Raw genomic sequence first — 25559 nt, 5'->3', positions numbered from 1 at the left:
TCCCTTAGAAACTACTTTCTAATGGAAATGATAATGAAACTTTAATTATAACTGTGCTATTTGGTTCCCTGAGCGTACACATCCCATTAGGTAGTTTCTGCTAAGATAGTGACATCTTTCAAGCTTTTATCCAAGAATGTTAGGAAAAAAAAGGATGATATTTTACCTGTGACATGTTAGAACTGTTGGTATTTTTTTTCTGGGTTCATCAAAATCTCATTAGCATTAATCAGAGATGGGACCAGAGAATAATATAGTTCCTTGGGTTATAGACTGAACAGAAATATTTGCATGAATCAGAAGCATATTTTTTGATGAAAGTTTAGATTCTTAATTTTTAAAGAAATTTTCAGTACAGCAGAAAGGCTTGTACTGATAGTTGTTTGGGCAGTATGCAATATAGCTTTTTTTCAGGTGATTAAACATATTGTTCCCATGTGACTAGTAATGGAAAAATATGGTGTAGTCTTTCCTCACTTATATGTATATCATCATCCTAGGCAATAATTTTGCAAAAAGGGATGTTTAACTTAACTTTAACAAATGAGCCAATCCCTCATTTTAGGAGGATCTGTGGGTAGGACTAGCCATTATTGCAACTCAGAAATCTGCAGCTGGAACTAGACTACATTAACATGTTTATTAATGAGATTATTTGTAGAATAGCCTCAAAATCCCAAATATTTTCTGAATCAGAAACACCAGAGAGTTTAGTCATTTGTGAATTAAATGTAGGTTGCCATGTTTCTCTGGTAAAAAATAATCCAGGATAATTTCAGATGTTGGAGTATGTTGGAATCTGATCCCTCCTGGCATGAAGGGCTTGGGCTTGTGCCTTCTCCTGGGTGGTTTGGCCCATGGGAGGGCTGTGTGCATGAAGGCAAGAGCTGGCAGAGACATAAGCAGGTCTTGAAAGGGATTTTTCTCTTCAGGCTCAGCACTTTGGGGTGTAACCAACCCATGCAACATCACCAGCAATGATACATAGCTTTTTAGAGAGACACCTCTAGGTATTGGTGCTGGGATGCAAACAGGCAGGTAAGCCCAAGGCACTGTCTGCTCTCAGGTGTTCTGTGGCTCAACTTGTCTGTCCAGGGTGGGGGATGGCAGAATTCAGGTTTTAGAATCCAAGTCTTAGAACTTTTCTGTGTGGACTTGAAAAAGAAGAAGAAGAAAAAAAGTGGTGTAATCTCTCTGATACTGCTGGGTAACATGAATAGGAGAGGCCTTTACATGAGTAGGAGACGCTGGAAAAGGTTGGAGATATTTTTGACTGTTGATTTTTGAAAAGGAGAAGAAAAAAGGCAGCTATTTCAGTGCAGGAGAGTGTAAGGAAGGCCAATGTGTTTAGTTTAAAATAGCCCCACAAAGCAATTACTCATCTTGTGGGAAGTGCAGATTTCCTGGGTACTTCTTAAGCCTGTCCTGTAGGTACAAATATGCCTTTTTTAAGTTTAACCAGATCTGTGAATCCTGCTGGGAGCTCTGTTTTCTCTTCTTGGCTTTACTGCTGGATCTCCAGCTTGTCTGTGTGAGCAGTGCGAGATTGCAGTAAAGGAAAGTTGACATTACAACTTGGAATAAAGCCTTCTTCCCTTTGCAACACAAGGGGCTTGCTTTTTAGAGATAAGGTTAGCACCTTTGGTTCCAGCAGTACCCTCAAGTTAATGATTATCATATCCCAAACACAGAACTATAAGAAAGAGGATGGTGCCAGTAAAGGGAAAGACACCGGAGGGATGAGGTGCCTTTGACATGACAACATTTATCATCTGTGAGCTGAGGGCCTGATCTGTTATTTAGTGCCTAGAGTAACCTGGGTGTTACTTTGAGTGCTTTCCGTCTACTTTGATTTCAGATTTGTATTCCAGTTATTCATTCATATAAAATGCCAAGATCAGGAGAAACAAGGGAAGAGAATTCAGCCCAAATACCTCACTACAGGGTCAGACCTTTGCTCCTTGCAGCTAAGCAAAGTGACAGAGGAATTAATGCACAAGCTGCAGGACAAGGCAGATGCAATGTTTCCAGGTGTGTATCATCTGTTCTGTGTGTACCAAATACAGACAGGGAACAGCCCAATCTTTCTGTATTTGAAAAGAAGAAGAGAAAAAGAGAAAGAAAAAAAACTCCTATGTATGCTGCTCAGGAGAATATTTGGGCATCTGAAATAGCCAACCTGTGTAGATCCAGTTCATCATTTTCCTAATAGTCACTTTCCTCAAGTGATTGGTTGCAACACAAAGTGGCCATATGAAATTGGTGCAGCAATGTGTGAACATCGTGGCTGTAACTGCTTAAATCATCTCATTTCACAGTGAGATCACACTTCACAGTGTCTCAGAGTGCCTGGACTGTGACTTGTTCATCATTGTGGTCATTGTACCCCCCCCCAGCTCTGGAAGTGGTCCTTTCCCCCAAGGAGCATGCAGGGCAGCAGTGTGGCCTCATTCCTCACTGCCTCACGCCTAGAAACAGGCAGCTGTCTCCTCTCAATGCCTCATTTGCACAGACAAGATGTGAGTCTGAGTCCTTTTAGAGTGAAAAAAAAAATAGTGTCTCTGACAGTCCATGCACAATGAACTTTACATCTGCACCATCTTAGGAGTATGGGCTTAGTCATCTCTGTTGTTCCTCTGTGCACAGGGGACTGACATGCAAAGACCAGGAGCTGAGGGAGAAGGGGCAGCTATGGGTTCTTGCTGGGGTGCAGGAAAAGGTGCTGAGGTGCAAAGCAGATTTACACACACCACCTTCCTTCTTTCTTCACTTGTGCAGAGCCAAACCAGGAGAGGGATGGTGTCTAAATGATACCAGATGGGTCCAGAGGGGAGAGATACCAAATCAGAGCCCAGGGTTGGGGGGACAGAAAGGAAGAGGTGCAAATCCCCCTGCCCCCATGGTGGTGTGTTGCAGCAGGGATGTCCCTGTGCAATCTAGTACCTGATACAGAGCCTGCCCTGTGCTCTGGCACTGCAGACACTTTCCTCTGGGAACAGAGGCTGATCCTGAATGAAAGTACTTTGTTATTTTATATATATTGGAGGATTTCTCATTTAATAATTTTGTCTTTAACACAGTTCATGATCTTCCAATTTCAAATGAACACGCCCTACAGAGCACCAATTTGCATGGAAATCTGTACAGATCTGGGGGAAGTGCTCTCTGTGTCTGCAGTTTGACTTTCTACTCCAGAGACTTCCTTCAAACATAAATCTGTATAATTCCAGTAAAAAAAATAATACTATGATACATTAATTTTGTTTTAAATTAGACTGTAAGGGCCAAGCTTTAGGATTGAATGAGGCCAAGGTCTTTAAGGTGTCAATATCTGATGTTAGGAGCCTAAATTGATGTTTACAGATTTAGCCCTCCAAACATGTCCCCATGCCTCTTCCTGCACCCCATGCAGACACCAGCAGCTGAAAGGCCCTGGCACCAGCAGCCTCCCTCCTCTTCAGGGACCAACTTGGAATACAGAAAATCTCTGCAAAAGAAAGTGCACATTTTATTATACAACCTCTACATTGCAATTTAGAAAACAAAGTAAAGACCGGCTTCTTTTCTGGCTCCCTAAAGCTACTGTGAATAGATACAATTTGTGTTAACAAAATATCTAATCTTATCTACAGTGTCCCTGTTCTTAATTGCTGTGATACTGTGGGAGTAACAGAGAAGAATACTGACCTGTAGGTTTGGGAGGAATCAAGGCAAACCCACCTAGCTTTCCAGGGAGGCTCTAGAGCGACTGCAGGAGCTGATTTCAGAAGTACCGTGAAAGTGAAACCTGATGAACTGGAAGGACAACATGATGACAATGCAGGCAGGACCAAGGTTTTGAGTTAAAAGCTAAGTGTGTGTTGGTGCACAAATCATAGAATCATAGTGTCGTTTGGGTTGGAAGGGACCTTAAAGATCGTCTAGTTCCAACCCCCTGCATGGGTAGGGACATCTACTAGATCAGGTTGTTCCAAGCCCTATCCAACCTGGCCTTGAACACTTTCAGGGATGGGGCATCCACAGCTTCTCTGGGCAAGCTGTCCCAGAGTCTCACCATCCTTACAGTGAAGAATTTCTTCCTAATATCTAATCTAAATCTACCCTCTTCCAGTTTGAAACCATTACCCTTTGTCCTAACATTTAACTAAAGCCTCTTCATTTGAGGGGCTTACAGAGGGATATCTTTCTAAGGTATGCTTTTATAAGCATTAAACAATTTTTGGCACTCACGATAATCACAAGGTCCAAAAAGCTGAAAGTAGAGAATTGCCTTTTTCTGGGAAAAAGCACTGTTGATATTGAAATCATTAAAGCAGCCAAACCGTGTGAAGGGCATCTTTGTTCCCCTTTGGCACATCACGACTACACTTCGATCAATGCAAGCTACGTTTCCACGTTTTCTTTGTCTAAACCAGCTTTGATCGACTCAATTGCACAAATTTCTTCAGGCTGCCTCCGTAGTAAGGATGTGTTGTTGGTGGCCTGTCCTTATCCGTATGACCCTCATAATGAAGAAATAAGATTTAGAAATGAGATTTCCAAATGAAGAAATAACATTCAGATCTCAGACAGCTCAGGGAAAGGACACGATTGTGAATTGTTACCTGCCACTGGAGCTGCTGGGGTTTATTCCAACCTGCAGCATGGGGTATGCGCTCCTTTGTGTGGCTGCTTGCAAAATGTGGAAACTTCATCCCTTTTCAAGAGGAGAGCCATAAACAAAAGACCAATGGTTAAATGGAAGTGCCTCTTGCAGTCATGGGCTGAGCAGGCCGGATCCAGCCAGGTTTGGCAGCCTGGGGCAGGAAGGGATGTTTCAGGGGCTGCTGGTTTTGTGGGAGCCATGGGTCCCTGCTGCACCAGGAAAGGGGAGGAGGGTCTGTAATGTGGGAAAGAAAGGAACAATTCAACGGGCAGATAAAACCATCTGCTTTTAAGGGGTAGGTAGAGAGGAGGTTAATCTGATGAACTACTGTTTTTATTGTGCTGCTTGAACTCTCTGGCTCTGCTTTTCTCTCCCTCATTGCTCTCCCCAGTGGCAGCAGAATGCCTCGCTGAGGGCCCCCAAGCCTGTCCCTCTCACCTGCCCCTGGCAAAGTAGGGAAGCATCAGGGAAGGACACAGGAGACACACAACACTCTGGCATGCACAGAGAGTAAATCAAGGTGTTAAACAAAACCTCTGCTCTCAGCTGGCTAATGTTTCAAAGGAAAACATTTCAAATGCCGAGAGAGATTGTGCAGTTAGCCAGTGATGCAATTACATGGCTGTAATCTGTAGAAACTCTTTCAATGTGGCACATATTAAACCTTTCAGAGGTAGTGCTTTGATTTTTAATTTTACGCTGTTGGCAGGCAATCAGGGTCTTTAATAGTATGAGGGCCAGAGGGAAAATGTTTCGAAACAGCAAGGATCTTATCATAGTGTGCAATTAATGAATAATTATTAAAAACCAGAAATAGCTGGAAGAGCAGGCAAGAGCTGGCGATGCAATTCTCTGGTTTCAGGCCTATAATGAAATCTCAAGAGAGGGAAGTATGATATGCAGCTTTGTGCAATTAAAGCTGGGAATTTTTTCCCCGTAGTTGAAAGATCAGTGATCTTGAAAAAATATACCTGTCACTTGGTTTTGTTTTCACGTCATTTAATTGTCGTGGTAAAGCATTTAAGCATCTAACAAGCATAGAGACATTCTTCTCTAAATTGTGGCATTTTGTGGTTCTTTTTTTAAAACAGTAAGAGTTAGATTTTGGGTTTGTTTGTTGTGTTTGGCTTTTTTTTTATGGTGTTTGAAACAAAGTCTGTCGGCACAGTCTGAATGTGTTAACTGTGGGAAAGGGCTGCAGCAATGCTTTCCCAGTGCTCTGGCTGGTAACTTTGTGCAGCAAGACATCCGAGCTGAGAAGGAAAGGCTTCGTGGAAAGGCTTCGTGTAGACATCCAGGTCCATTTGGTGCTCTGCCACAGGACAGTGCTTTCTCTGAGATGTTGGGGAGATTTCTTAACACCTGTGGTGTCTTCCTTACCTGTTGCAGTCTCTCACGCAGGCCTCTGCAGTTTACCTGGGCGTTTACCTGCTTCACCTGTTTTACTGTGTTCAGGCACAAATTACCTTTCTGCCTTGGGTCTGTACCCTGCCCAGCACAGTACAGCTGTGGTCTCACTGAAATATAGCAGCTTGTTGTGCTTGGTGCCACTGCTAGGGAGTCCTGATTGTACAGGTTTGGATGCAAGACACTTGTTCAGCTGGAGACAGGTGTGGACCCCAGCCTGGTGCAATCCTGGTCCCAGCAATGCCAACGGTGTGTGAATTAGGAGGCAAGAACTGGGGGCTAAGGGGCCTTTGCTCTACCGAGCCAGGCAGCACTGACACGTGCTTAGCTTCAGCATGATGTAAGAGCCCTTTAAAATAAAAAACTAGTTTATGGCCTATCCAGAATAACAAGAAATATTAAACTGCACCAACAAGGAGGCCTTTAGAAGGAGCAACTGTAACCTTTGGATTCAAGGCTCTACTTTTTCTTATTTTCTGAAGTGCAGCTATGCCTGTGTGTTATCACTGCTCTTGCTTTCCTAATCAAAAGTGAAATTGTCATTTGCATTTTCACTTGGAGAGAATAGGACCTTCCTGCCTGGAAGTTGGAAAAACTATTTTGCTTTTAGATCTACATGACAAATCTAGTAGTTAAAGGTGTAACAGTCCTGTTTTGTCACAAATCCATTAGCCTGTGACACAGTCAGTGTGGCTGTAGTGCACAGGCTCAAAGATGCATTTGCCTGAGCAGCCTCTTCTGAGCACTGATCCCCATTTGCTCACTGCTGTTTCATTATATATGAACTAAACACAAAAAAAAAAAAGTTAGTTACAACTATCAGTCATTTCTACAGGCAATATTGAGAGGTTTTCCATTAGCTTTGAGATAGAACAGCTTAAACTGTGTGTGTGTTTCTTGGCTGCTAATACCTCACCTTACCCTGGTGTACTGGCACACTGATGGGGTAAGATGTTGCACCCTTCTGAACCAGTATGCTCTATTGCACGACTGGGATTTACAAAAACAAACTGTGCTACTTGGATACACACTGAATGGTGAAAAAAAAAATAATAAATCTTTCCTGGTCCCTTGGAAGGCTTTCTGGCTTGAGCACACTTTTGCATATTTATTTAGACACTTCGATTACCACAGAGCATGGCAGCTCTAAAGAACTTCATGAGCTAGAAAGTGCTTCGAGAAACAATTAGATTTTCCAGACACATTACACTGAAAACCAATGGCTTGCTGTTGGGGAGGATGCCAAATTGGCTGGTGGGGGCAAGAAAACCCCAGAGTGGATGAACATAAATGAGCTGTGGCATTTTCTTGAAGTTGTTTCTAGGAAACAGAAGTCAGTCTTCACCACTGCGCCTGGTTTCTCTGTGCCAGTGTTTTGTTTTCTGGCCTCAGGGTTTTTTCTGTTTTGCTTTTCTACCAACCTGAATGCCCCCTCTTTGCTCCAGGGCATTGGAAATGTGGTGTAAATGTTTTCTAGCTTGTGAGTGAGGCTCCCCAGACCCCTGTCCTGGCTTGGGACAGGGACTTCCCAAGGAGATGTGGGAGGGGGAACCTCCCTGAGCTTTGCCAGCCGGTGGTGCAGGGACGACTGGAGCCATTAGAAAATGGACCTTTTTGGCAGAGATTTTGCTGTCCCTGATACTATTCCCAGGCAGGGCAGGTGGGTGGCAGGAGCATCTCAGCCAGTGTTGTGTTGTGTACCATGAGTGCCATGGTATCAAACAGGAGTAGTGTATGCTCCTCTCCACACACCCCACTGGCTTTGGGGACAGTCCTCACAGTGCTTGGCTGCAGCTTTATCCCAGCAGCCTACCATCCTAGGGAAGAGCTTCCAGGTCTCACCAGGCTGTGGAGGCCATCACCCTTCTCTGGGTGTTTGTCTCAGGGCTGAGAGGTATCTACAGCTCTTGGGCTCACAGGAAATTTTATTTACCACAAAGTGTGCTTCGTGCTTATGAAAAGCAAGTTGCTAATGTTCATTTACTCCTGAAAGACCTTCTGAAGGCAGTAGCTTTTTTCTTCCTTCTCCCTTAAAAACATCAAGACAGAGTGAGAACCAATGGAGTTTGTTACAGTGTCGTAACTGGCTTCAGCTCCTGTCATTAATTGATAATCTTGCCAGATCTGCTATAATGCAGTGCCAGCTCAGCAACCTCCAAGGAACTCTTGGGTAAAGTGCTCTCCATTTTGAGACCATTGTCGGCAGTTTATCATTTGATTTATCTCCTATTTCCAGGTGTGGAGATGAAAGTAAACTGTCATTGTAAATCACTAATTCAAGCAGAGTGAGAGAACAGCACACAGTTTGCATATTTCAATACCAATTAATTAGGAAAAAAAAAATCCCTTGTTCCACAGAAATGTACAATGCAAATCCTTTCTCTTAATGCTTCAGATGGGTAAAATGTCCCTTTGAGTCCCACATGTCTAATGCTGCTGCTCATCTTGTTACAACAGACTTTTAATTTTGCCCCCGGGAACAGATTGGGAAGTAGCTTTCTTTAAAGCCCAACCCAGTACTTGTCTCAATCTGGGGAAGATTCCCTGCCTGCTGCTGGCACATGCACCAGCACTGACACCTCTTAACTCAGCCTCAAGCTTGCTGACCTTGCTTACTTATTTTTTTGAATTAAAAAAGCCTTTTGTGCTTGCTAATTGTGTAACTGCCATTTTACATCCTGGTAGTCCTGGATGAGACTGAGCTATGTGACTTCCCTAAAGGTGTTCTTGTCTGACTGTTGTTCAAAATCAGCTTCCAACTGCAAATTGTGCTTTTGCGTGACTAGACCTTCTTCTCTACCAGCCCCGTATTTCCTTGAAGCCACCTACATGGAAAACAGAATCATTTACTGGATCAGTGGGAATAATACGTTCCTGTGGCATCCCGCTTCTTTAAGATAAGTGATTCTTGATACAATCACTGCCTTCAACCCTCCTCTCTTACCATCCCCTCTCCCCCTCTTCCATTACCCTTTGTGCTCTTGCTGTGCTGCTGGATGACTGCACTGCCAGCATTTGCATCTTCTCCCTCCCTCTTCTCTTCATCTTGGCAGTATAAATTGCTCCAGCAACCTCATTAATTTTGATCTGCAATCATTTAGCTCCACTAGCTTGTGGCAGCGCACAAACCAAACACCTGCTTTCTTTTTAGACTGGGCTGATGACTGGGGTCCTGGTCCCAGGGTATCTTTGGGCCCAAGAGGTTTGTGAGGTGCCACCTGCACCCAAATGTGGATTAAACATCAAAGCCAGAAGAGAGAACACTACTTTTAAGAAAACATCACCATTTCTATTCCTGTTTTCAGTCCTTTCAGGACTCACCAGTTACTATTTAAACACAAACTTATAAACCCACCATCCCATTATAAAATGAAATATCTTGCTTTAGAAAAAAGAGCAAGCAAACAAATGCACCACCTTTTGATTTAGTGGTGTGCCTTTTTTTTTTTTTTTTTTTTTTTTTCCCCTGAAGGAGATATTTAAGAGGCTTTTCTATTGTGGCTAAAAACATGGCACTGCACGTAAGATTTTCTTGTTCAGATCAATTTGCTAAATTTTCATTTAGTTTCAAAGTGGTTCGTTTTGTTGAGGCTTCATTTTGTTCAGACTAGCAACTCGAGAGGTTTCCTGTAGCTTAGAGAAGATTGCTTTTGAATGGGTGCATTATTCAGTCATGAATTGTTTCTTTAGTGTATGAGCAGCTGAGTGGGGTTTTTATTACAAACATGAGTTTGAGTGCAGAACAACAACTATTTTGGCCAAATAAAGAATGCAAAATTAAACACGAGTCTTCACAGTACACTGTGATGCTTTTCTACACTGTGGGCGTTGGGATTTTTTTTAAGTACTCAGCAAAAAGCTCCTGTAGGGCATGGTAATATGATCGACTGCACCTAGAATTTTAAAAATAATACAGTATATTGTAGAAATATGGCTACACCTGGAAGAACTGAAACCATTTTCCTATTACCAGAAGATAAAAGTGGGTAAATTTTGGTCTTTGTGATGTTACTAATTAAGTAGCTGCATTTAGCACCGGATCCTATTGCAGTGTTCTGAGGGAGTGCAAGAGGATTTCTGCAATCACTGAGGTGATGAGGTGTTTAGGGTAACAGAGCAACTGCAATCCCAGTGTTCTGCTCCAGCCTTTTAAAAGATGGTTTTCCTCCATGATGTTTCTTGTTGTTGACCAGTGTACATGATTGCTTTTACCTACCTTGAATTAGTTTCCACCTCTACAGGTGTTTTCTTGTCTGATAAAGTTAACTTGGGTAAATGGAAAGCAGTAGGAAAGAACTGTCAGGTTTTTGAACATGCTGTGTCTGGATGTCGGGTCATTTTGTAGGTGGAAGATTTTTGTAGCAAATCAGGTGACATTATTTGCTTAGTGTGTGCCAGTGAATTTGAGGACCTTGTGTGCTCCAGCTGCCTTAATAAGGAGATCGAGGATCCCATCAGTGCCGCAAAGATCTCCTGCTGTCTTTTGCTGTAACAGACTTTACCAGTGCAGTCACCAAAAATCCTTTTCTCTGAGTTTAAAGGTGGGAGGCAGGGTTTGTAAGGGCAGCCTGCAGCCCACAGCACATCTGCCTGGGCTTCACTGTAGCATGAAGTCTAGGCCCTTGGCTGTCTGACTTACAGGAGGTAAGACTCCATTTTTGCTCTGATATCTTAGGAGGGAGCTGCCTCTTGCATTTGTCTTTTGCTTCATGACTTACTGGTTAAAGAAGTTTACTGCCACATGAGAAGATGATTTAGACTTTTTGTTTGAATCTTGAATGTTTGAAGAAAAAAAAAAAAATCTGTTAGCTCCTGGGAGTTAAGAGTTTTGCTCATTAGTAGGTGAAAACTTTGCAAAGCTCAAGAAGAAAGAATCTAAAAATCTCTCTTCCAAAGACATCTTAGTCAATAGGTCTGAGTAGGAAAATTTATTTCAAAGTAAGAGGAAAAGAGGAAAAGAGGAATGCAAGTCTAGTGGATATAGCTATGTTAATGGGGACAGAGCAGCTATTTCATTAGGTAGCAATGTCAGAAGCAATAGGATTATTTATTTCTCTCATGGGTACAGGTCAAACTGAAGACCAGCAGTTGAACTTAAGGTGCTATATAAATGCATAGGAAAGTTCCCAAATGCTTTATAATTGCCCTCTCAGTTGCTGTGAATACTGATATTTAGTGATTTTCTTTCTCTTTTTCATAGTCATATATTTATTATATGTGAAAGGGTTATTGTAAAAGTCTTTCCTCCATCATTATTGTCCTGTGTGCCTGAATTTGGAGCCAGATGGATCGGGCCAGAAAAGAAATGTGTTTTGTAATTTACAGCAGGGTAGATTTAGTCTTCACTGTGCTTCAGAAAACATTTATTACCAGATTCCAAAATTTATATTAAAATTGGCATAATTTAATAAAATGCATTTCCACGTCTTGATTCCTCTTCTTTGTTTCTAGGACTCCCTCTAAAAAACCCTGTCTTGTTCCTGTATTTTCAAGGAGAGAAGAGGAGAGTGGGTAGTTGGAGCTCTGGCTTAGTTAGTTTTCTCAGGGCTGCAGTAATATATTACAGTTCTTAGAGTTTCTTGGAAAGGTGCTACCAAAGATAGAGAGAACTGCATGCTCCAATTCCACCTGGCATACTCTCGTTAGCCATGGATTCACCTCAAGGAAATAAAAGAGAGTTAAAAGGCCAGCAAAAAATGTACCCTGTATGTCTTCGATAAAGAAGGGAACATGCACTGTTTTGTTGTTGGGTGTGTTTTGTTTTGTTTTCCTGAAGTTAAAAGAATTATAAGGGGACTTTCTTTAAATTATATATAACAAAATGAGCTGACATCTTTTACTAATATTGAGATAACAGACTTAGATTGCACTTGTGGAGGAGAGGAAGAAACAACTATCAGATGTTTGCTGTGAGCTCTTGCTGCGTGCTGGCTGGCTGCGACATTTTGCAAGTCCCCAGCAGCCATCTGGAAGCAAAGTGCAAATATCACAGCACAGACACAAGGCTCCCCAACCCAAAGGTGCCCGCTTGCCCAGCCACTCCATGTTCAGGTGTTTATTTGAATGCCATTTCGCAGAGCACATTTGCCTTCTTACCTGATCTGGGGAGACACTGAGTCTCGCAGACTTTGAATTAGGCTGCTGCCAAGGTTGTGGCAAGGGGGAGGAATACTCTTTATCTTGTATCTATATATTTATTCCTTGAAAAGGTTTGAGAAAGGAGACTTCGACATGTTTGCACTCATTACAAATTTCTGGACAGCTCTGAAATGTAAATAAAAGGAGATTCAGGTGTTAGCAGAGACTTTGCTGAAATGGAAATACTGCTGCTCCTTCTCAGCAGGAAGCTGCAAACAAGTTGTGTTTGGCCAGGGCAGTTTTCTTAATGCAATTTCAAGTAGCTTCGCTACTACCCAAGTCTTTGATCATCTAATTATCAAAGCTTAGACCTAATTTAAAGAACAAAACTGGCTTGTTGTGTAATAGTTTACTTTATGTTTGTCCCATTAGCATGATAGCCAGGACACGCTTCAAGGACTCAGGCTGAAATTGGGTCTTCATCAGTTGCAGCATTGCAACTTCCTCTGTGGCTGTACTGGGTGTGGTGGAATCAGAGATTCCTCTCTCCCCATCCCTTCCAAAATATAAATGTCTGCCACCCCAAAACACCCCATTTCATTTCCCATGACACTGTTTCCAGGCAAGAAGGTCTTCCTTGCTCTCGTGTGGATTATGCTCTTCCTTAAACCTTAAAACAAATTGGTTGTGAAGATGTATGAAACTTAAACTTTTGATTTTGGCTGCATTTGTTTATTGTTTTCCCTCAGAGGGGAATGTGTGCAGGGCAGAAAAAGGCTCCCTGTTGTTGGAAGCAGCAGACTGTCCCTGTGTTTAGAAGAACGTGAGAGTCCTTCAGGCAGCTGTTCACCTGCCCATGCCAAATTTGTAGTCAGGAAAAATACATATTTGTACTGTGTAGGTGCTTTCCTGGATGATTTTACCTGAGGGTTAGCTTCTGAGGACTAGCAGCTCCCATGTGCTGGTCTGGGGTGGAACCTGTTTGTACCCACAGTTTGCTGCCACAACCCTGTGTCCCCCACACTGCCCTCTGTCACCACACTGCACTCTGAGCACTGCCTGCCTTTCCCTTGGCAGAAACACCTCCTGGTCGAGACAGCTTCACCCAAACCGAGAAATACATAAAGCATGTTGTGTTTTGGTGGCAGAGTTGCTAAAACAAGCCAGGCACAGTGGGGTCAGCTCCAGAAGCAGTTTGAGTGGCTCACGTAACCGTTGTGGCCAGCTTGTAAATCAGGGTGGAGGAAGAAATGGGAGGTTTGATGCAATGCAGTGCTCTTGACTCTTTTTCCTCCCATCAAGGGAAACTGAGGTAGCAGTATCTTGCTGGAGTGACACAGTCACCTTCCTCAGGGACAGAGGAGAACAGACTTGGCCTTCAGTCCCAGCCTTCATCCCACTGGTGCCACGTCTGCCCCCATGCATTTCTGCTTTTCCACTCCGTGGATACTGCTGCCTGTTCTGGGTTTTGGTGTAGAATTTGGACAACTGCATGTCATTTTTATGGCAATTTGCTTTAGTTTCTCTTCTCACTTAGGCTGCTGAACATAAACTCCAATTGCATTTGTTTTTTGAAAGCAGCTGGCAAGCATGATCCTTGCTACCAGTAATTCCATTTTCATCTCACTGGCTACAATACAGCAAGTTATCTTCATTTGAGGGTTGCTGGTACAAAAAACTGACTTGGAGATTGATAATACCTCTCCCATTCAGGAAGAGCTTTGCTGATTCTCCCATGATGATCAGTTCCACATAACATATAGCTCAAGCTTGTCTTTCTGGCAGAGCTCACGAGTATCTCATGTATCTGCTGAGCTAATATATTGTCTCTCTGTATTTGTATTCTGCAGTTGATTGTTCAATGATTTCTCCTGCTGAATTGCAATATATGAGCTATTTAATGTTGCAGCATCTGACTTTGTAATGTAAAAACAAAAACCTCTCAATTCCAAATTGTGTTTGCTAGTTAGAAAGCAGAATTTAAATGAGATTTATATGGAAGATGTATTTTTCCCATTGTTTTGCCAATGCAGAAAGAAAACAAGTCTTCATTCTTTCTAAAGGAAAATCAAAGTAACCATGGCAAGTATTTGTTTTGCAAGGAAGAAGCATCAGTAAAAACTAAACCTGTTCCCTTCTACACATTAGTGACTGTATTAGTGCTTTTAAAAAGACTTTTTCAATGCAGGAATAACAATTTGCTAATAGTGTGTCTTTTCAGACAGCTGGAAGGCTTTGATGTCTAAAAATCAGCAGTTTAAAATATATTTATTTTAATAGCATGTCTTCTGGTGCTGCATCTAGGTATATTTCCATGATATTCTTGACCTTCTCCTTGCCAAAGTAGGCCTGATTTAAATTTTCTTTTATATATTTACTGAATAATTCTTGTATTGAACAGAAATGAATGACTCAGAGGTAGTTACTGGACTTGGTAGCTTTTATTGATAAATTCTGTGAGGTGGGCAGCCCAATGAAACAGTCAACCCTGGCTTCAAATGCCAAGTTAGTATTTACTGTGAGGTGTAACGATTTCATGGCTGTTTACACACCCGTATGAGGGAGAGCACCAAAGAGGGCAAGGGAGTATATGAATTTCTGCTATTAGCTTTTGTCTTTCGCAGCAGTCTTGGCTGTGCAGTGACCAGTTTGCTTTGTCCCCAGAAAAGTGCTGTGGTGTGTTGGGGCGGTGACCCAACAGGCAGCCCTGCAGGCAGGGGCTCACTACACAGGGGGTGCCGTGTCAGTGCCCCACTTCAGAAAGGAATTATCCACTTACAGTATCATAGACTAAACCATCATTTCTGTGTAAAGTTGTGCACGTTTGAGACCTAATTATAGCTGATGAGGGGCACTAAGATGAACTTTGAGATTGGAAGATTAAAGCTGAAGAGCAAGATAAACTCATACTTGAAGTACAATTTTTAACATAATGAACAGAAGAAATAAATGACCATTAAAGGTAGGAACTTGTGCGGGGAAGATTTTCAGAGGTGCTATTTTCGCTGCATTATAGTGGCTATAAATGTGTTACTGTCTCCATAATAATTTTTAAGTATGTGGTGGGTTGACCCTGGCTGGACTCCAGGTGCCCACCAAAGCTGCTCAGTCACCCCCCTCCTCAGCTGGCTAGGGGAGAGAAAATACAACAAAAGGCTTGTGGGTGGAGATAAGGACAGGGAAATAGCTCAGCATTTACTGTCACAGGCAATACAGACACCACTTGGGGAAAATGAACTTAATATATTACCAATCACATGAGAGTAGGATAACGAGAAATAAAGTCCAAACCTTAAAACACCTTCCCCCCACCCCTCCCCTCTTCCTGTGCTTAACTTTACTCCCAGTTTCTCTGCCTCCTCCCCTGAGCAGTGCAGGGGGACTGGGAATGGGGGTCGTGGTCAGTTAATCACGTTTCTGCTGCTCTTTCCTCCTCATGGGAAGAACCCCTCACACTCTTTCCCTGCTGTAGGATGCAGTCCCTCCCACAGGAGACTGTCCTCCATGAACTTCACCAGTGTGAATCCTTCTCCCATTCCTCACAAATTGCTCCAGCGTGGGTTCCCTCTGTGGGATACAGTCCTTAAGGAACAGACCTTCCCTGTGGCGTCACAAGCTCTGCCAGCAAACCTGCTCTAGTGTGGGCTCTTCTCTTCACAGATCCTGCCAGGAGCCTGCTCCAGTACAAGCTTCCCACAGGGTTACAACTTCCTTCAGGCATCCACCTTCTCCTGTGAGGTGTCCTCCCTGGGTTGCAGGCAGATATCAGCCCACCATTAACTCCATGGGCTGCAGGTGGACATCAGCCCACCATTAACTCCATGGGCTGCAGGTGGACATCAGCCCACCATTAACTCCATGGGCTGCAGGTGGATATCTGCTCCACCATTAACTCCATGGGCTGGTGGGGACAGCCTGCAGAATTGTTTCTTGCACATGTTCTTCTCTCCAGCTGCAGCTGTGCAGGTTTTTATTTCTTTCCCTCCTTCTTAAATACTGTCTGACAGAGGAGCTGCCACCATGGCCATGCAAACCCAATACAAAGTATTAAAATGCACATGGTTTCCTCTGGCAATGTATGAGCATGTGTGGCTTTTAAAAGCATATCATGACTTTAATCACCGCTTTGTGAAAAGGCTGCGTGTGTTCAGGCACGATGCTGCTGCTATGAAACTTCCGTGAGTATTTTTAGCTTTTTGTAGTGTTTGCATTGTCAAAAGGCAGTATTCAAAAATATTTGAGAACAAAACTTGACCCTGCTAAGAACTTGACGATAATTGTCAGGTATTTTAAATTGCTAAGAAGTAAAACTGTTAACACTTGTGTCCTCACTAATTACATTTTGCATGTCTCTCTTCCCCTGACAACTTCTGATGGATTCGGTATCGCTTTACCGAATGACTGAGGGCTGTTAAGTGACAGAGTAAAAATAGCTTGTTCCTCTCAAGGGCTCTGTTTGCCATTGCTTGAGAAGCATGTGATGGGATTCCCAGAAGCTGGTATGTTTTAATGCTGTGGAGTCTGACAGGATAGTACTGTAGTGCCATGTAAGTCCTAGCTGGATGGAGCAATGATGCACAGAGTTGAAACTTTGGTTCAGCTGCAGGTAAGTCTCTCATAATCTTCTCCTTGTTTAATGGAAATGTTTCTCAACCCGAAACACTCTCTATCAGTTGTAGAGGACTGAACTACAACAGAGACTGAAGCATCATCGCTCTGCAAGGTGTCTTTTTGGGCAGGTTTCTTCAGGATTAATTTCCATTAGACATTAGTTTGCTGGAAGCACATTTGCCTCATCCTTTGCCTGAGTAGCTGATGTGCTAGTGCTGTGCTGTGTCTAGCTGAGAGCAGCTCTTTGTTGCCAGTTGAGGAGAAAAAATGTGTGTAGCAGAGCAGGGAGGACCTGAACTGAGCAAACCCTTGGGTGATGTAGGCATTTCAACTGGAGAGAGGACCTGTGGGCAGCCTGTTGTTCTGTTGTGGCATTGATTTGACCCAATGGCACAACACTTGGGACAAAGCCTCTGACAAGCCAGTTTGGTCTCAATGATCTCATAGCACCCTTAAGGGTGTTTGAGGGAAGGAGGGTGCAGTCCAGGCCGAGTGGGGAGATGGACACTTCAGATTCTACCAACATCTCCTGGCTCTTAGTGATGATTTACGTTGGCATGCGGTCACCTGTGAAATGAAGGGGCAACAGCAGCTGCAGGTGGTTTTCTGATGCCAAGGGTGGCAAATCCTTGTGTGAAATTCTTCTAAATATGCCTGACAGCTCCAGTTACCAGTGGAAGCTTTTAGTAAGGAAAAAACCAAATTCCCTGTGTTGTCACTGCCTCACACTTGAACGTGTTGCTGTTTTGAGGAAGGAGTGGCTGCCTATGGGAAAAACGCACGCATGGCTCTGGCAGGTGGGATTTAGCAAGACCATTAATGGTGTCTTCATTTGGAAGAAAGGTGACTTCATGTGCAACAGAATAGTGATGTATTTGTTATATATACATAAAACATATTTATAAATATAGAAATATATATTATATATAATATATATTATTATATACATTCAAATATACAAATATATATATTATACATATATAAAATATTTATATGATTCAACAGGCTGCCCAGAGAAGTTGTGGAAGCAACATCCCTGGAAGTGTTCAAGGCCAGGTTGGCTGGGGCTCTGAGCAACCTGATCTAGTGGGAGGTGTCCCTGCCCATGCAGGGGGGTTAGAACTAGATGAGCTTTAAGGTCCCTTCCAACCCAAACCAGTCTGTTGTTCTATGATTAAAACCTTGCAGGTTTGGTTCATTTGTTGCACCAAGGGCCATATGAGTTCTTCTCAGTGCCTTTCATCTATTGCCCCACTTTGTGGGACAGCACTGTCCTGCCGCCTGAACTATGCTGGCTAACGAGGCCCGGCCTGGGGGCACAGCCCCTGCGGCTGGGAGAGCAGCGGGAGCGCTCATGGAGCCAGACCCCCCTGCAGGCTGTGGGAACTGCAGGGCCGTCGGTTTTTGCTGGGAGCTGCTGACAGGCTCAGATGTGCATGGAGCTGGTTTTCAGCTGCTTGTGGCAGGCCACACGCTTAGTCCTTCCAGAGGTATTTATGAAGATAACTAGTTTGTGACTGGCTGCTGTTCAGGATAAACCCATGCTGAGAAGGGCAGTGGGGTGTTTGCCAGAGCTGCTCTGTGAGTGTTTGGAGATTTGCCTGCTTATGCTGGTGACAAAAATGTTGTCTTGCTGCCTCCTTTGTCCTCATTATCCCTGCTGTACTAGCACAGGGCAGGATCAGCTGCTGGATTTTGTCTCGGTTTTTGCTTTGCCAGTGGAACCCTGTGTGTGTGGCTGGGCACGGGGTGGCTCCGTGGCAAAGGCAGTGAGTTGCTGATGTGCAGTGGTGTGGAAACCCCTGCTCTGCAGAGGCTGCACACTTAGCAGCCAGCCCAGATCCCGTGCTTATTGTTATAATGGTTGTTCTTCAGCAGAAGAAAATTGCATGTGGGTGAGAAGGAAAAGGGAGGTTTATATTAGTATTCTTTTCCCATTTTAAAGTTCATCAGATGCTTTATCCACAGATGGAGCACACTGCAGCCCTCATTCAAGCAAAACCCTTATTGATGGTTATGGCACTCTATGCACTGAATACAGGATTGAGTGATTGATTTTTGGGAAATGTGAAGTTAACTGTCACTAGTGGAAGGGGCAGCAAACCCACCACTTCTGTTTTGCAGCTTAGCTGCTTGGTGGCCTTCTGTGATAACTCTGTAAGTAAAAAAGAGCTACTTGGCAGCTCACAGGAATGCAGGTGCAGAGTGCAGGACACAAATGGACAAGGCTGTGATGAGAGCTCCAACTGGGACTCACTGCCTACGAAATGGTGCTGGTAACGTTGAACAGGGGACACGTGCAGGTCTGTGGGAACCCTGTGGTTGTCTCAGGGCTGTGTTAGGTGCTGCTCACTGCTCTGCGGGGTGGCTGGAACAGTACTTAAGGGTACTCCTCCGCCACAGAGAACACAGTGGCCTATTTGGGCCTCCTGCATTGGTTCCACAAAGTGTGTGTGTGGGCAAGAAGAGTGTGGCCACTTCACTGCGTGCAAAGGATTATCCTTCTGATCTGTCCCATTGCCTTTTTATCCTAATTCTAGCTCTTAGGAGAACATGGTGACAGAGGTTTCCTAGGTGGATGATAAGGGCAGGCTGCACAAAAATGATGCAGGTATGATGGCTCTGAATGTAACTAGACTTGTTTGGGATCTACACAGGTATTTTAGCACATGCCTTATGCTCTAGGAACCCATTTATGTGGAGATGCCAGTGCTGGCAGTTAGGCAGAAACACCCCAAGTTCTAGAAGCGCTGAAGAAATGCTGCTGTTCCTCACTGGGTCTTGCTTTTAAACCTGCTGACCTTACACACAAGGGAGGCGAAGGGATGGGCAATAACCAGACAGGGAGAAGTAGTAAAAGGTGTGTTCCCCTCTCCCATCCCCCTGCACACCATTCTGCTCTTCAGAGATAGAGAGGGGTTTGGGTCACATGTCATTCTGCCTAGTGGCTCAACACCAGATGTGTTTAAAGCCTGAAAGTTTGGATCTGAAATTCTGCCCAGCTGCTGGTAGAGCAGAGAAAGTTCTCCAAACTCTTACCTGCCGGAAAACACACTGGTAGGAAACCCTTGAGGCTGGAGAGCAGAGAAGACAGTTCTCTCCTGGAGATGCTCCAGTCTCCCTCAGTGTAACTGCTGAGGAGGTGCCGTCTGCATCGCTGCTGCTGCCAGCCGCCCTGCCCAGCACTGCCAGCCGCCGTTCGGGACCGTTCTGGTTGGTGTCTGTGCTGCACTGACAAGTCAGACTCGCAGCAATGACAGCAGCAGCTGTTTGTAAACTGACATTTAAATGACAATTGTCAGTAGACAATAAGCAGAAGGTGGCTGACTCCTCACGTGCAGGCAGCTGCAGCAGCGGCAGCACAGAGCAGCTGCACAGGGTGGTAAACAGCTCTGCATTGATCTGCACTTGGGAAGGTCAGTGACTGAAAGACTGTTTTGTGGCTCCACTTTTTTTCTTAAACACTAGAAAGACAATAAGCTAACTACTTAGGTCCTTAGCTCTAATGAAAAAGCAAGATTTTTGAGTGCTGGTTAAAATAATAAACAGAAACTAAATAATTGCTAAAACCCCACTGCCTGAAAGTCACATTCTTAATTAGGACTGGTCTTTGCTCTCCTTCCCCTCCCAAGTTGGTAGTGACTGTTATTATGACCATCAAAACCTGCTTACTTGTTCATTTCAAAGTCATTTGTAGCAGAATCAAATGGGGACTCGGTGCTTTTCTCGTGATTAGTATTGCTTGATGATGGTAAACTTAGTAACGAGGGATGGTCTCAGTAGTTTTCTCTGCTGGCAGCAGATAGTTCTGATGCGTGGTTGTGAGACTCTGAGGCACAGGGCATTAATGTCAGGTGACACCCCTGAGACTATTCGGGACAAGTGTGCAAATATGAATTGAGCACTAAAAAAACAACCATCTCTCTCTGAACCAATGGCACGGCTGCCTGCACTGACTCATAACTCCTAACCATATGCTTATATTCCACTGGCAATTGCCATTTAAATGTCAGTTTACAAGCAGGTGTTGAGGACCCGCCTTTGTGCCATTAAAGAAATCACAGGCACAAAAAGTTTGAGGCTTAGGGCTGCTCAGGCTGTGATGAGCAGAGCCCACAGACCTTGGGGACCAGGGCGGGCTGGGCTGAGTGGCCTGGGCAAAGGAGCATGTAGAGGAGGTCATGGAACAGCCTGGGTTAAGGGCCCATGGCAGCCAAACGAAGTGCGTGGCTGGCGCTGCCCAGTGGCAGTGACACTGTGTAGACAAGCACAGGGTTTGCGGGATGGCTGGCAGTGGCCAGGATAGAGGGGAAATGTCAGACTATGGAAGGAGATAGACTGAAGTGCTCAGGTGCAGCTAAGAGACAGGATTCTGCTCTGTAGGAGAACAAGCAAAATCTGGAAGGGTGGAGAAGGAAGCCCGGTGCTCCTCTGCCAGACATCTGCATGTATTCCAGATCCCTCCCAATAACGTTCATAATGAATTTAATTCAGTCCTCTGTGGCCCAGAGGAATGTTCTGAGTAATAAAAAAAGTATTGCTAAGGGACAGATGACTGCCAAGCTCCTGTTCTGTGCCAGCAATGCATATTTATATTATTGCCACTTAAATGCTAGGTTTATTTTACTACATAAAAGATCCTTTGTCACCTATTAAGAACTCTCAGATCCACTTTTGGGAAGTTACAATTACAATTCCCAAACTTAAATCACTGTTAAATTTGTATGCTATTAAGAGGTTTGGGGTGGGTTTTTTTCAGATTAAAATAGTAGTTGAATGTAGCAGTTCCTGATCTGGGTAAACTATTTTGTGGCTGATTTATGGCTTAGCTTTTTAAAATGGTTTTAGCCAAGGATTTTTTTTTTTTCATGTCTTTGTTACCTTGAAATATCTGCATCAATGTTAAATGAATTATAAGCTCAAGTACTTACAAAGGCTGAGCTGTATTCACTTCTACACAGTCAACTAGGTAACACACGTTCTCTGGGCTTCTCTTGGCATGGTCTAATACACTTCTGATGATTAAACCAAGTGATTCAAAGATGCGCTGGAAATTTCAAGCACCAGTGATGGAGGCTGCTGGACCACAGCATTACTTTGTTTATAAACATCATTACTCCCTGAAAGATAAATCTCTGCTCTCATTTAAGATGTCACTTCAGAGCAGTCGTCAGGAATCTTGCAAAAAAAAGTGGAGCTACTGATTTTTTTTCACTTGAATGAGTGGAAATGAAAGTTGGATTTGAGGTGAAATGTGAAGGAGTTTAATTTCTAGCAGGCAGTGAGGTCTAGGGAAAATAAAAAATGCATCCACAGTGGTGTATCCAAGCTGACACAGTGCTCTCTAAGCACCTTCTGCAGGTTGACAGTACAACAAACTCCCACAGCCCGCGTGCAGTTCAGATGGATGGCAGCAGCCACTCAGTCAAGCACTGAGCGTGCTGAGGACTGAACACAGAGCTTTCCTTCTGATGCACTTCAGTTCACTTCCTATCATCATGTCAGGTGTGAACAGTTGGAAAAAATATTGTGACATTGTCAGCAGGTTTATTTACATGGTGCATCTCCTTTGAATGAACAAGCTTTTTTTTCGCCAAGTGGAAAAATGCACAATTACTCATCCCTGTAAAACACCCCACTTTTACAGACATCTCACCACGGTCTACAAGGGCAACAAGCAGCTCATTTTTCTCTTGCTGTAGACTCAAAATACTCAGTTCCCCAGAACAAAAGTGTCTGAATAACATAAGGGGGAATCTTATGCATTTGGCAGTTTGAACTGAAAAGAAAGGGCAGTTGCAGAGAATTCAGATAAAAGCAAAAAATCCGACATCTTGGAGCAGTGGGTTTGAGCTTTAAAACTGAACGCACACATCGTTTGCTCCGTTTTTCACAGCAGCATTTGCAATTTAGGAAACTATTAATCAGCATGATCAAGTATCCTGTTTCTAACTGAGAATAAAACCGCACCAGAGAGCTTATTTTCCTTTCCCTTGAAGGAAATAATCTGGTAAAATCTGACAATACAACTGCAGACCGGGGTTTGTCGCCTTCGTGTTGAGGCTGCAGAGGAGGCAAAGCCAAGGGGAGCAGTAACCTCCTGTCACAAGTCACTGCTCAGGGCTCTTCATTTTCTGTTGGCCCACGCCAGGATCTCTATCCCTGGATTTATGCTGACAGCAGAGCAGAGAGCACTGAAGGCTGGAAAATTTTCAGGACTAATACAAAATTCAGATCAGTCTTTGACAGAGACACAACAGGTACTGAAAAATGAAGCGAGAAGGTAGGGGACAAGTAGGGCAGCCAAGCAAAGGGGCATGGGATTGGTCAGGAATGGGAGTGAGAATAAAGAGACTGTAGCTGAGGAAAGTTCTGGTAGTGAAAGGGCAGAAAACGGCAAAGGTAACTAACTACATTTACTGCTTGTCTGCTAAGAACACCTTTCCAGGGCTCTTCATCTAGTGCTACAAGTTTCAGATATGCTGCTTCTCTATCCTACCAGAATGATTATGATCTTAAGTGATTACAGAAGCAAATGTTCAAAAAGACAATTTTTATTTGGTAGCTCATTCAGTGAGATAATAAATTTGTTAATTATAGCCTTTATTAACAAAATTAGTTATTATTTTTTAAAATAAAGATATTTCTTACATTTTTTTCGCTTGGGGTGGTGGTGGAAGGCTCTTACACATACCCTGTTTAAGCCTTGGCAGTTTCAAAGTTAAACACCACAATCTTTCTTTCCTTTTCTGCTGTCCTTACCTGTTACATTCCTGTCTTCCCACCAGTGAAATATAATTTTCCCAGCTTGAAAAAAATCACTGAGAGCTATTTCAGAACTACATTCCTACAGTGATCTGTTCAATGGGGGCAATCAGCCTGACCAGTAAGAATTAACACAGTGCTGTGCTTCTGTTGAGAACAGAGGCTAGACCTTGGAGCAGACTAACACTACAACAAAAGTCTAGTGGAACTGAAAACCATTCACCTCCAGGAGACTCCTATTTTGTGCCTCTGCAGCAGGAAAGCCCAACCTGCAGCTTCTGCTCCCTCAGGGAACTGGCGTAAGGCACATTCCTGCAGAGAGAAAAACAAAGTGGCAACAGACAACTGCTGGCTCTGTTGTTCAGAAGCAGTGCTTTCTGGGGGAGCACTGAGAGGAATCCCTTTCTGTACTTGCTGTTTCATGCAAGATCTCAGGATTTCCAGCTCTTACAGGCAGCAGAGGTAGGGGATGCCAACAAGGATCTGAGTGCCTTGCCCAGGCAGGGCGCCTGCTCAGGCTCCCATTTCTTTCCTCAGGGCTGCGCTGAAGCGGCTCGACCGCTGCAGCCCCAGCGATCGCCGCTCCACAGAGGCACAACTTTCAGACATCCAACACTTAAGTCACCCCCTTTTTAATGCCATTAGTGATGCAGCAACATGTATTTATATTTACATATAAATACAAAATGGTCAGATACCACATTTTAAAGCCTAATTTATAATCTGAAACTGCTTACACTTTCATGACTAGGCTTGGGTTATTCTCATTTACATTCATAATCTAATTCCACTGGAATTTGATTTTTAAGAAAGCCCAACATATCTTAATTACCATAAAAAGATCCATACATATTTTACTTAAAAAATATCATCTGCAAGAGGAAATTTACCAAAAATAACACAAAATATATTATTATGCATACTTTCTTTTTGGTAAAGTACAAACAAGAATCTGATCTCTTCTGGGTATTGCCTGATCTAATATGGCTATAGGTTCTATTTATTTTGTTTGCTTTTCAAAGTAAAGGGAAAGACATAAGAAATGTAAGAACACAAACAAAATAAAAATGCATTCTTGCCAAAGATACAGTATCAATGAAAGAACACTTTGAAAACTAATAAATGACAATAGGTACAAAGAAACACTATCCAAGCACTATGTACTCTTTTGTCAGGGTCTTGCTGTAATCATAGCATCAGAGGAGTTGGAAGGGACCTCTGAAGATCATCAAGTCCAACCCCCCTGCTGCAGCAGGAACACCCAGGGCAGATCACACAGGAGCACATCCAGATGGGTCTTGAAAGTCTCCAGAGAAGGAGGCTCCACAACCTCGCTGGGCAGCCTGTTCCGTGCTCTGTCACACTCACAGTAAAGAAGTTTTTCCTCATGTTGAGGTGGAACTTCCTGTGTTGTCACTTGGTGCCATTTCCCCTTATCCTATCACAGGGCACCACTGACAAGAGACTGGCCCCTTCTTGACACCCACCCTTCAGATATTTATAGACATTAATAAGATCCCCTCTCAGTCTTCTCTTGTCTAGACTAAACAGCCCCAGGCCACTCAGCCTTTCCTCATAGGACAGCTGTTCCAGTCCCTTAATCATCCTTGTAGCATCCATTGGACTCTTTCCAGCATATCCCTGTCCCTCTTGAACTGGGGAGTCCAGAACTGGACACAATACTCCAGATGTGGTCTTACTAGGGCAGAGTAGAGAGGGAGGAGAACTTCCCTTCATCTGCTGGACACACTGTTTTTAATGCACTCCAGGATACTATTGGCTCTCTTGGCCATGAGGGCACATTGCTGCCCATGGTTAACTTGTTGCCCATCAGGACCCCAAGGTCCTTCTCAATGGGGCTCCGTTCTGGCAGGTCAACCCCTAATCTGTACTGGTGCATGGTGACTCTACACTTACTCTTGTTGAATCTCATTAGGTTCCTCTTTGCCCGGCTCTCCAGTCTGTCTAGATCTCACTGAATGGCTGCACAGCCTTCAGGTGTATCAGCCAAGCCCCTCAGCTTCCTATTACCAGCAAACTTGCAACCTTGCAA

General features: G+C 43.7%; 1 protein-coding gene across 1 annotated transcript in view; it reads left to right on the top strand.

Moving 5' to 3' along the window:
- The window catches only part of GPR39 (G protein-coupled receptor 39), an 80758-nt gene that overhangs the window by 52909 nt on the left and 2290 nt on the right, over positions 1-25559 (top strand). The gene's annotated exons all lie outside the window — the stretch shown is intronic.

This window comes from Apus apus, chromosome 6, assembly GCF_020740795.1.
Source record: "Apus apus isolate bApuApu2 chromosome 6, bApuApu2.pri.cur, whole genome shotgun sequence".
Classification (NCBI taxonomy): domain Eukaryota; kingdom Metazoa; phylum Chordata; class Aves; order Apodiformes; family Apodidae; genus Apus; species Apus apus.
This window is presented reverse-complemented; position numbering and strand designations above follow the sequence as displayed.